The sequence below is a fragment of the Eumetopias jubatus genome, unplaced genomic scaffold, assembly GCF_037043125.1.
Source record: "Eumetopias jubatus isolate StellerSeaLion01/CBP00866 unplaced genomic scaffold, mEumJub1_p1.0 scaffold_16, whole genome shotgun sequence".
Taxonomy (NCBI): domain Eukaryota; kingdom Metazoa; phylum Chordata; class Mammalia; order Carnivora; family Otariidae; genus Eumetopias; species Eumetopias jubatus.
The window spans coordinates 11,618,051-11,630,737 of NW_028274822.1; positions in this window are offsets into that span (position 1 = coordinate 11,618,051).

The following is a 12,687-nucleotide window of genomic DNA, read 5'->3' on the forward strand; positions in this document are numbered from 1 at the left end:
AGCAGGAGGGGAAGAATGAAGGGGGAGGGAGTTGGAGGGGGAGATGAACCATGAGAGACTATGGACTCTGAGAAACAAACTGGGGGTTCTGGAGGGGAGGGGGGTGGGGGGATGGGTTAGCCTGGTGATGGGTGTTAAAGAGGGCACGTTCTGCATGGAGCACTGGGTGTTATATACAAACAATGAGTCATGGAACACTACATCAAAAACTAATGATGTAATGTATGGTGATATAACATAATAATAAAAATAAATAGATAAATAAATAAATAACAGGTCATTTGAAAGGACTGTTTCTTTTACATCAGTAAATACTTTGGGCTCCATACAATTCAGCAATCCTAAATATACTGCCATTTGGTGTCAGAATATTAATCTATAACCCAAATGCCCCCTTGATATCTGTCCTAGTTTGAAAACTTATACTTGTAGCCAAATCAAAGTATGAATCCTTTTAACAGTAATGTAGAAGAGAACATCTCTATATAATTAAAATGTATTTGAACACCATCTTTCCCTCTTCCCACTAAAGCTCAGCAACTATTTGCTCGTAATTTGCCTTTTTACATAGTTGAGGGTATAGCTTTCTCTTTTACAAGCTGAGGTTGTGTTGTCACCAACAACAGATGCCTCTTCCTCTTTGCCATGGTGTGTAGCAAATAATGAGCTACAAAATTCCATAACTCATTAAAATAATGAAAACTAAAGCATATAGAGAAACCCCCAGTTCTTTATTAAGGAAACTAGCCCCATCACCCCAGCTTTCAGACACTCTGTTCCTTTTAGACTTTCCTGGTTATTTTGCAGAAGACTATCCTGACATCTGGAAAGAGTCAGGATAATTAATACAGCTTCTATCTTCTACGGGAGTAAGAAGGTGCAGTTATTAATTATTTTCAGCACCCATGAAAGAGGCACCACAGGGGTGAATAAGTAAGACATAGAACTAGCATTTTGTTTTTGTTTTTTTTGTCTAGCAAATACATGCTAAAGATAAACCTAGGAAGACTTCTTTCACCGCTAAAATGGATATGAAATAAGATGGACTACCATCTGTAAAAACAACAATCATAATCTTTTGTCAGTATGCAAAATAAAAAAACAAATTAAAAAAAATTTTTAAAAAGACAATTTTCAGTCTTTGGTCACTTTCAGCTTGCAGTCTTGCTCCACACAGCAAACATAGTATGTGTTTTGGTGTGTTAACATTTTAAACTGCACATTTCCAAATCAGATTAAAGAGTTACAAATGGTAAAATGATGTTAGCTCTTGGAAAATTGTTTTGTTTAAAATTTCTTCTAGCACTGAACTGAACATGTTGGTGAACAAAATCAGACTTAAAGATTTGTATAATTCAGTAAAGAACAGAAGCACTAAATTAGCCTTTGGATATTTTTAATTAAGAAAAATGTGATTATCTTAATTAGATAAAACTACCATTTCAGCAAAACTTTATTTCTAATATTTTGAGATGATTTTGTCAATATGATTTCAGAAAGAATACCAATCTCTTATTCAATTTTCACTTTTCAATTTTGGCAATGTACCATTTTACAAAGTAAATGCCCTAGTGAGGATTTACTTTATAGTACATGAAACAGCATATAAGAATATGCAAACACACATATTGTAGAGTAAAAATGTGTGTCTACGTCTATGTTAATATGTCTCTTAAGAGGGTGGGGAAGGAGTAATTTAATGGGACCAGTAACTCAATAACAGATCCTATTTGCCCATTTAGAAGTATTTCTAATATTTCCTAGTAAATATTTAATTATTAAATAAAATATTGACAAATATTTCAAAGTAAAAAAAAAAACTGTTTTCCAATAAATATTTGTTGGATTGCATGTCAAACTATGATTTCACTGTATGCATGAGCCCAGGGCTTAACATAAGAATGAGATACACTCAGTGGTTTGGTGTTATCTGCCACACTCCACAACACTCAGTGGTTCATGACCATCAACCTACATGGATACATGTAGCTTGCAAGTTTCTTGGCAAATTCATATGTCTTGCAAATTCTTGGCATATTCATAACATTGGTAGTGAGATGGCCTTTTAAAGAATATGGAGGGGGGCACTGGTTTTATATTCAAGGTATTAATGTGTCATTACTAAACACCATTATGGCAAATATTTATTTAAGTGTGTGCTACATGGAGGCAGGGCAGGAAGCACAGAGAATTTTTGTTTGTTTTTAAATTATCCATTTAAGGGATGCCTGGGTGGCTGGGTCAGTTAAGCATCTGCCTTCGGCTCAGGTCATGATCTTAAGGTCCTGGGATCAAGCCCTGTGTGGAGCTCCCTGCTCAGCGGGGAGTCTGCTTCTCCCTCTGTCTCTACCTCTCTCCCCCTCTCTGCTCTCTCTCTCTTTCCTCTCTCAAATAAATAAATAAAATCTTTAAAAAAATGAATTATCCACTTAATTATGTATTTCTATTCTCCCTACTAAATTATAAACACTTTAAAAATAGGAGGTGTTGGGGTGCCTGGGTGGCTCAGTCGTTAAGCGTCTGCCTTCGGCTCAGGTCATGGTCCCAGGGTCCTGGGATCGAGCCCCACATCGGGCTCCTTGCTCCGCGGGAAGCCTGCTTCTCCCTCTCCCATTCCCCCTGCTTGGTGTTCCCTCTCTCACTGTGTCTCTCTCTGTCAAATAAATAAATAAAATCTTTAAAAAAAAATAAAAATAGGAGGTGTGTTTTCCCCACTTCCTTGAGTCACCAGTATCTAGCATATTGCATGATACAGGGCAGAATTTTAATTAGTTTTATAATACAAAATTGTTTTAAGTACAAAAGAAGATGTACACCATTCAATAAACAATGTCACATGGATGGGGACATAAATAGTAAATACAAAGTAGAATTTTTCCCCAGTGTTTAGGCATATGTTTCTGGGTTATATTATTCTTTATAGAATCCTAAGTACATCTATTTATAAAATTGTCATTTCAGCATATTTTGATTTTGTCTATAAAAATATACTGTGCACTCCATAAAAAGTATTTAAATGAACACTTTAGTATTCTTTAATAAAAAAGTACTCAAAGTGTCACACATTATGTTGTGAGGCTTACCTCCTTGTAGAAGCTCATGGCCTGTGAGGGAGCATGTAAATTCTTATTTCTGTGATATAGGAAACATGAACATAGTACCATCCACCATCTTCATGGCTATTAAAAAAAATAAGTTTCAGCTCTGAAATGAAAAGAGCTTGAAAGTTGTTACTCCCATATTTAAAACAAGGAAAAGCAACAAACAAACAAAACAAAACAAAAAACCTTAAAATCAACAACTCTTCTTAAACCAGGGAACTAAATTCATAGGGAAAATAAACCAAGTACAATAAAATTTGAAATAATCTACACCTAAGCATATCATATTCATACTACAGAAAAACAAAGGCAAAGAAAAAAATCTTCAAAAGGCATCTTACCCATAAAATAACAAGGATGATAATTACATTAGATTTTTGTTTACAAACTGCAGATGAGAAAAGAATGCAGTGGATATTTACTGTGTTGAATGAAAAATTGTCAAGCTAGGATTCTATATCCAGAAAAATTACCCTTCAAAAGTGAAGGAGAAATAAAGAATTTTTCAGACAAACAAAAACTGAGAGAACTCATTGACAGCAGACTGGCTTGTAGGTTATAGTTAAAAAAAAAAAAGTCTTCAGGGAGGAGAATGATAGGTAAGAAGCCAAGGTCAAATAAGGAAAGAGCAGTGGAGAAGGAATAAATCAAGCTAAAGTAAAATCTTTTATGTGTCCTATTCTTAACTGATCTAAAAGATAGATGGGAGAGAGGAATTGAGAAATACTCCCTTATAAGCTTCCTGCACTAGATGTGAAGCAGAAGTGTTATTAGAAGGTGGAGTCAGATTAGTTAAAAATATGTTGTAAAATATAAGGAATCCTAGTCACTATTTAAGTATAACTGAAGTGTTAAAAGAGGAGATAAATGGAATCAGACAAAAAGCTCAACTAAAACAAGAGAACACCAGAAGAAAGGAGGAGAAAAATGAGACAACCAGCATGTGCAATGAATAGAAAACATTGCCAACTGGATAAAATATTAATTCAACTAGATCAATAATTACTATAAATGCAAAGGCTCTAACCACACTGATTCAAAGACAGATTTTCAGATTTGTTAAAAATATAAGACTTAACTATGTTTTCTACAAGAAACCCATATTAAATATAAAGACTCAGATATGTTAAAGGGTAGAGAAATATCATGTTCACACTAATCAAAGGATAGCTTGGTAACTATTATAATTTCCAACAAAGAAGACTGCAGAAAATGGAAAAGTATCCAAAATAAATAGGGGCATTACCTAATAATAAAAGGAGCTGATTCTCCAAGAAGACATACTAATTTTTAACATGCATGCTCCTAACAACATGTGTTGATAGGTTGCAGCAAAATTGATAGATCCTGCAAGGAGCAATAAACAAATCACTATTATAATTGGAATTCCAGAACCACTCTTTCAGTCATGACAGATCAAGCAGGAAGGGGGATAGACTCATCCACCATATATCTAGGAAACGCTGCCTTCATGGAGCATACATTCTAATGGAGAAAAATATTTAAAACGTTTAGTTTATCAAATGGTGACAAATGACTTAGAGAAAAAAAGCAGGAGAAAGAGTATGAATTGGTGAGTGGTGTGCTCTGAATTTAAATAAAAACATTAGAGAAAGCTTTACAGGGATGGTGGTAGTTTAGGAAAGACAATTTGGTGGCAGAAACAGGTTACTTGGGTATCTGGGGGGAAGAATACTTCAGGCAGAAGAAACAGTCCAAATGTTATGTACCTTCTATTGTATCACCCAGACTTTTCTTTCTTAAATGGGATCACCAAGCAATTACTGTATGTATTCAACTTTCCTTCCTAGCCACCCTAAAATTTATAATAACATATATGAAGATTTGGTATAAAACAGCTAAGTTAGTGAAACACAGCAAAGGTTTCTTTGTAAAATGGAACATAGGTTTAGTTCCTGTAAACTTTCTGAGCTGAGTGCATCAGGTGATAGGAAGCCAAAAGCCATGATGCACCTTTCTTTTTTTCTACCAAACTATGAGACCATAATTATATGACACTTCAGCATATCATAAAAGGTTGGATCAGAAGTTTGCTGCCTTTGACCAAATGCCATTTATTATACAACTTACTTAACACAAAATAGTTTCAGTTTGATCTTTAATATAAATTATAGAGATTTTAACAGAATAAAGTTTGAGTCTGCACTATATTACCATTTGCAAAGGTCCTTGTAAAGTTGCCAGTGGAAATCCATAACTCATCTCTATGCTTCTTTTGAACACCTTTTTAGAATTGCAGTGAGAATAAGGAGATTGTAAGGGAATTAAGAATAATGAATAACAATATTTCAAATAAGAAAAAGTAAATTCTACTGAATGCATGATATATCACCAATACTACAAGAACACTTAATCAATGTGAGCGTGCTTACATTTCATACTCAAGTTAAAAACTTTTTAATTCAAAAAAAGCATGTAATAAACATTGTAGAATAAATCCTAATGAAGTGATTTTGTGAAAAAATCTTGTTACTCTTAATCAAGTTGTTGAAAACTTCCAATTTCTAGTGATGGCTTCAAAAAAAACTAAAACCATTGTTCAGTTATGCTATTACTTTCAAAATTATATTTTCCATCTTTTATGGATACAATTTGTAATTATGCACAGACATATTACATGTCTACTAAATTAAGTAAAAATGTAATATGATTTGACAGATGAATGTATGAATTCCTGAAAATTTGAAAACTTTATTGATTTACTGACCTTTAAAAAAATGTAGCTTGAGAGAAGATCATCTTTCATGCATAATAGGCATACTTTTTAAGTTTGATTTTTCTGTTTTAAGTAGATAGTCTCTACTTCTATTTTTTGAAATTTGGGAAAATTAAAATTGACTATTGCCTAAAATTACATATTTGCTGATCAGAGACCATTTAATATTCAAGGTGTTTAACTTCCTAATTCACAAAAATGGTATTCAATTATTCCATGGGGTAGGGTTTCATCTTCCTTCAAAATATGGGTATTATTTCTATTATATCATATGTATTAACCTTATATGTTGGACTAAATTAAATCTGCATAGCTAATTATTAATTTTATTAAATATAAAGCTATCTATTGAATAAATAATTTCCATTTATGGAGAGGTTATGGTTAAGCGGGTATTTGATACATTACTTACCTCTCTAGTTATCATGTATGATTATACACACACATATATATATTACATAGAGTATAAATATACAAATATAATATATGCATATATCCCATATAACATCATAGCACTTTATTAAATGAGGCCGATGTAAATGATACATTTATGACATAAGAAACCAGTATAATGTGTGCATTTTTCTAATTGAGACTGATACCTAGATTTTCTTTAAGACTTACTAACTTGTGTGAAAACAATAGTGGCATGATAACAGAATTTAATGACCTGCTCTTAAAGCCTGCTACAATCCACAAATGGAAGAGAAAAAAGACATTTGATCAAGGTCACACCAGGATTAACTCTATTTTTGTAAAAGAGTGCCAGGGGATGTTTAATATCCACACACGGCAGACAAGACCTTGGTTTTACAGTCTCACCTGAAAGACCCTCACATACTCTATTCTAGAATTAATTTACTTGAGAAAGGATGGAGGTTAAGACGGGTGGGATTTGGAAGGAAGTTTAAATTCTACAACCTTGCACGTAGGAGAACTCAGTAAGTTGTAGTTTACAGTCACGCATGAGCAATAATTCTTGACCTAATGAAAGTATTAGTATAATTCACCTGTTCCTTTCTTTCATTTCTCCTCTTTATGACAGAAGGTACTTTTGGCACAAGGCCTCAGTTCAACTGAGGCTCCTACCTCCCACAGAAACTGGGGTGTTATCTTCCTTGATGATGACATTTCAAAGAGATGGTTCCCAGGTCTTTGAGGAAGATATTCCCAGGTTGCTAAGCTGGTAAGAGGCTTATTTAGCTTTTGAAATGATTTACATACATTTCAAAGAGACTGAGAAAGAAGTTATAATTACAAGTTTTCTAAAGTGAATGCTCTAAGAAAAGAGAGTGGTGAGAAATCTCTTCCCTAATTTTCAACAGAGAAAATGAAGTCTCTTATTTTTAATTTGTATTTATCCTGATGGTTGTTTTTCCTATTTTCTAATTGTTTTTCTGTTTTTTTTTATTGAGGTATAAAGCACATTGATTTATCTATTCATTTTTATGTAAATACAAGTCTCCCAATTTTTTATAGATTTTGAGAAAGTCTTGAAATCAAGTAATATAGTTCTACAAATTTGCTGATCTTTTAAAAGATTATTTTGACTACTTAGGCCCTTTTTATTTTCCTATTAACTTTTGAATATGATCATCATTAAAAAAAAAAAACCTCCGGCTGAGATCTTGCTTAGAATTTCATTGAAACTATAGATTAATTCAGAAAGTATTGCTAACCTAATAAAACTAAATTATCCAATCATGAAGGTGACATATTTTTCATTTATTTGTCTTCTTAATTTTTCTCAGCAATGTTTCCTCATCTTCAGTGTATCTGCTTCATACTTTGTTACACATTTTGTATTTTGTGAGGCCGATGTAAATGATACATTTATGACATTTTTCATTAGCTTAGTGTTATTAAGTAAAAGCACAATCAACTATTGTGTTGCCCTTGCAATTCGCAACCTTACCTAATTCATTTATTATTTCTAACAATTTCTTAGGAATGTCTACATACATAACTAATTGACAAAAGTTTTATTCTCCCTTTCCAACCTTTGTGACTTCCACATGTACTGCCTGCTTGATTGCATGGACTGTAAGTACCAAGCTGAGTAGCAATATTAAGAATCAGGTTGATGGGCATTAAGGAGGGCACTTGTCGTGATGAGCACTGGGTGTTATATGTAAGTGATGAATCACTAAATTCTGCACCTGAAACTAACATTACACTGTGTGCTCACTAACTGGAATTTAAATAAAAACTTGAAAAATTAAAAAATAAAAACAGAAATGAGTAAAATTAAAAAAAAGAGTGGGTTAAGTAATATAGTACATTTAGTATATATTTATATTCTTATATAGTTATAATTTGTATATTAGTATAACATTGTATATCAAAGAGCTATTAAAAAAAAAAGAGTAGGTGGGATGGGCAAGGTACGTGAGGTTCAAAATGTAAGGAAGTACTCAGTGCTGCTAAATGTAGATCCCTGTACTTACAAGACCCTGAGACTGCTGCTTTTCAAGGGAGATGCCTATACATAGTTGTGAGAGAATCACTTTTAGAAGTTTATTCCTCTATACCAGAAGTACAGACATCCTGATGACTGAACTTTAATTCTTACTGCTCTAAAAATAAATAAATAAACAAACAGATAAATCTTTAGCTGCAGAATGATTACTACTTTTATTTATAGTAGGTTTAAATAAAATCATAATTCTGTCAAATATTTTGAGGAAGGTCTTATGTTTTCAGCCTAAAGTTAGTTAAGGTAATAGTACACAAGAAAGTTAGGATCACGGTATTTTCCCGCATTTAATGTATAGCTCAGATTTTCATGTGTTAGATTTGGAACAGAACTTGGAAATCATCCAAAAATTAAACAAACAAGCAAAGAAACAAATAAATGTTACTATTCACTCATTTTTTTTCATCTGAGCACTACACCCATGAGGTATAATTTTATATAGAATTTATATTTAATTTTTATAAAATTCAGTGTTCCCAAGAGCAATACAATTTAGGTTTTGTCAATGTTCACTTTATAAGTGAGAAAACTGAAAATCAGAAAGAAAAAATAATCACTCAACTATAACCCTGCTATGAGTTATTGGTAGAGACAATCCCTGAAAGCAAGTATTTTTTTATATATATATTTTTATGTTATGTTAATCACCATACATTACATCATTAGTTTTTGATGTAGTGTTCCATGGAAAGCAAGTATTTTTAATTTTATTTTTTTTAAATTTGCTCATTGATGTATTCCAGCACCTAAAAGAGTGCCTGACAAATAACTAGCTCTCATTTAGCACTTGTTAAATGGACAAAATAATTTTGATCCTTGGTTAAGTCTCATTTCTATTGCTCTTTCTGCTGGTAATGGTTAAGTATCTAATAACACATCACAGGGCGCCTGTGTGGCTCAGTTGGTTAAGCGACTGCCTTCGGCTCAGGTCATGATTCTGGAGTCCCGGAATCGAGTCCCACATCAGGCTCCCTGCTCAGCAGGGAGTCTGCTTCTCCCTCTGATCCTCTTCCCTCTCGTGCTCTCTATCTCTCATTCTCTTTCTCAAATAAATAAATAAAATCTTTAAAAAAAGATTTTTAATAACACATCACATATGAAAATAATTTTCATATTTAGCAATTATATTTGAAGCATATTGGCTTCTTTGTAGTAAGATAAGGCATTAAGGAAGGGTTCAGGACTATCCTTTAGATTTGCTTTCACTTTACAAGTTCATTTGGGGGCTGTGATGTGCTGACTTCAGCTTATGTTAAGATAAGGTAAAAAGTTCAAGTAATACAGCTTGAACCATAATAAATGTTTCCCAGTAGGTGAGGATGTTGTCAGGTATGAGCCGTACTCATAATGCAGGCCATTAGCATACCAGAATATTTGTCCATGACAAATATATATATATTTGTATATTTTTATAACAGATATAAAGTCTGTATACTTTATAACAGATATAAAGTCCTCAGGCTCAAAAGAAGGAAACTAGTCAAAATTAAGCAGCTTCTGAGAATAGAGATAAGAAGAGAATCAAACATAAAAAATATCAAACCTAAAGGAAGAATACAGAAAAAGAGCTATATCCCGGGGGACAAAAATGAAACAAACGAGTAATGGTTCCTATGTCCTGGTTAAACCTAAAAAGGCAGTAGCCACATTGTCCTAAATGAAGTTGTTGATAGTACTGAGTGCTTTAAGTCAAGACAAATCTTGAAACTGGGAGAAGACTGAATCTACGGAATTGGAACTCACTGGATTTATTGAAAACAACTAAGTGAGTTTTGTCAGAAATAATATTAGTTAAGATGGCCATTCAAGAGTATGTTTTACGTCTAGCATGGGGAAATCCAAGTTGTTCCCAAGGCTCAATTTAGTGTCTTTAAGCTGTACTGAAATGCATGGCATACAAAATATATAATTGCTCCAGCATTCAGGGAACCTATAGTCCTGTGTGAGAGACATACATTAATAAAAATAGTATCACGATTATGAATGTATTACATATGACTTACATTTAAGATAAGTACTCTGAAGGGAAGCAACTTCTAAGAGCGTGTAACAAAGACACATGCCCTATACTGATGTTTTTGGGATCTTTCCTGAGAAAACAGCTTTTAAGTTAGCGTTGAAGTTATGGATGACCAGATTTCCTAGGAGATGCATAGGATGAGAAGACAAAAACATAGGATTGAACATTGAGGAACTCTAGGACATCATTTCCCTTAGAAAACAAAGAAGGGGAAGACAGGTAGGTAGAAAATAAGAGAATCAATCCATGGAAGCCACGGGAAGAATTATTTTCTACAAATTCTCCTTCTGTGAGTTGTCCACTAGAACAGTGGCTCTCAACATGTGGGTGGGGGTACTGATTTTGCCCTGAGAGAAACTTGGACATATCTGAAAACATTTTTAGTTGTCACAGCAGGAGAGGTGCCATTGGCATCTAGTGGGAAGAGACTAGAGATGCTGCTGAACAGTTTACAATACAGAGGAAAGGCCCCATAAAGGATAGTGGTCTACCCCAAATGGCAGTGGTGGTAAGGATGAGAAACTGAGCATTAGTGTGAATTCAAAGAAGATAAAGTAGCCACAGGCTGACAGGTAAAAGGAAGCCCCAGGTAAGGAAAGGAGAGCTAGAGGTCAGAGTAAGAGCTGCCATTGATAATAGCAGGTATAGAGGGCCACCATGGCAAATAGAAACTGAGGCTTAATGCCTTACCGTACCTCTGGCAAGGACAAAGATACACAGCTGCTAAGAAATTCAGGAAACATGAGCCATATTTGAAATTTGAATGAGAAGTGTCAGCATTCGTGATCTGATATTTCTGCATTTTCTTGTTGACTTTCTAGGAAATTCTAGGAATCATTGGATCTATTCATTTAGTCCTATTGAGTTTATCAAATTAAAATAAATTACAAAGATGGGGTGGCTCGGTTGGTTAAGCGTCTGCCTTCAGCTTGGGCCATGATCCCAGGGTCCTGGGATGGAGCCCCGCATCAGGCTCCCTGCTCAGCAGGGAGTCTGCTCCTCACCCTTCCTCTGCCCCTCCCCCAGCTTGTGCTCTCTCTCTCTCTCTCTCTCTCTCTCTCAAATAAATAAATATTACAAAAATAAATTAGAAAGATAAGTTGGTGTTAAAAGCCTTGAAACTCTAGAACAAAACTTTAACTTAATTCTAGAATGAGAAAATATTCACAATTACATGTTTATTTGGCTCATTGATTAAATACATACGGAGCCCATCCTATGTACTAGGTGTTCTAGGTTATGAGGCTTCAACAATCAGCAATATTGACAATGGCCTTTTTCTCCTGAAGCATAAATTCCATTTGGGAAGAAAGAGACAGGAAAAAAGTAAATTGATAAATAAGATAATATCAGGTAGGGACAAGTCAATGAAATTAAGTAGTACAGAGGCAGTCCCTGATTACCTTAGCTTATGTCTCTTTCCACCTACTTCTTAAATATTTACCTGATTTGATTGGCATTTGACCTAAGATAGCTGAACTGAGAAAGATCTGGCCATGGGATTCTCTAAAGGTAGAGTGTTCCTAATTTGTTTAGAACAGGAAACAGAAAGAAGACCAAAGTGGTTTGATTATATTTGGGAGACAGGGTAGTTATATTTGTAAAAGAAAAGACCATGAAATGCTTGTAAGTCCTGATAAAGATATGGAATTTAATTATGAATGCTTAAGAGATCATAGGAAAGTTTTATGTAGTAAAGCTATATGATCTGATGTACATTAGAAGGCCATTCTGGCTATTGTATAGAATGTAAAGTTTGAATGACTGGACTAGGGTAGTGATAGCATAGATGGAGAAAAGTGGGAAAAGTTCATGTCTGCCTTGGAGATGAGTTGGCAGACCACGCTATTGAGTATAAGGAAAAGAGATGTGTATAAGTATTATGTCTAGGTTCTACCATTGTTGTTGGTAATGATATTTTTAATACATTTTAATAACATTTCATTTTATAAATTTTAATACAATTTTATTATATAAATTTTAGTATATTTAATATATTTATAAAATATATTTTACATAAAATTTTAAATAAATTTTATACAACATAAAAGCAATGAATGATGGGTATATAGTACAATTACTGATTACTAATATGAGAAAGACTGGAAAGAAAAAGATTTGGGGAAAAACGAGTCATATTTTGGTAAGCTAGGTTGTAGTTGCTTTTATCAAGTAGCTATTGCACCATATGTATCTGGTTTCCTGGGAATTTTCAGTGATCAAACTATTGATTTGATAGTGAATGACCTGTAGATGGTATCTTGAGATTAAATAAGATCTCCTCCAAAGGAGATCTCCAAAGGAGATCTCTCCCGGAGAGAGTATGAGAGGCCAAAACCTGAGCCCTGGATTA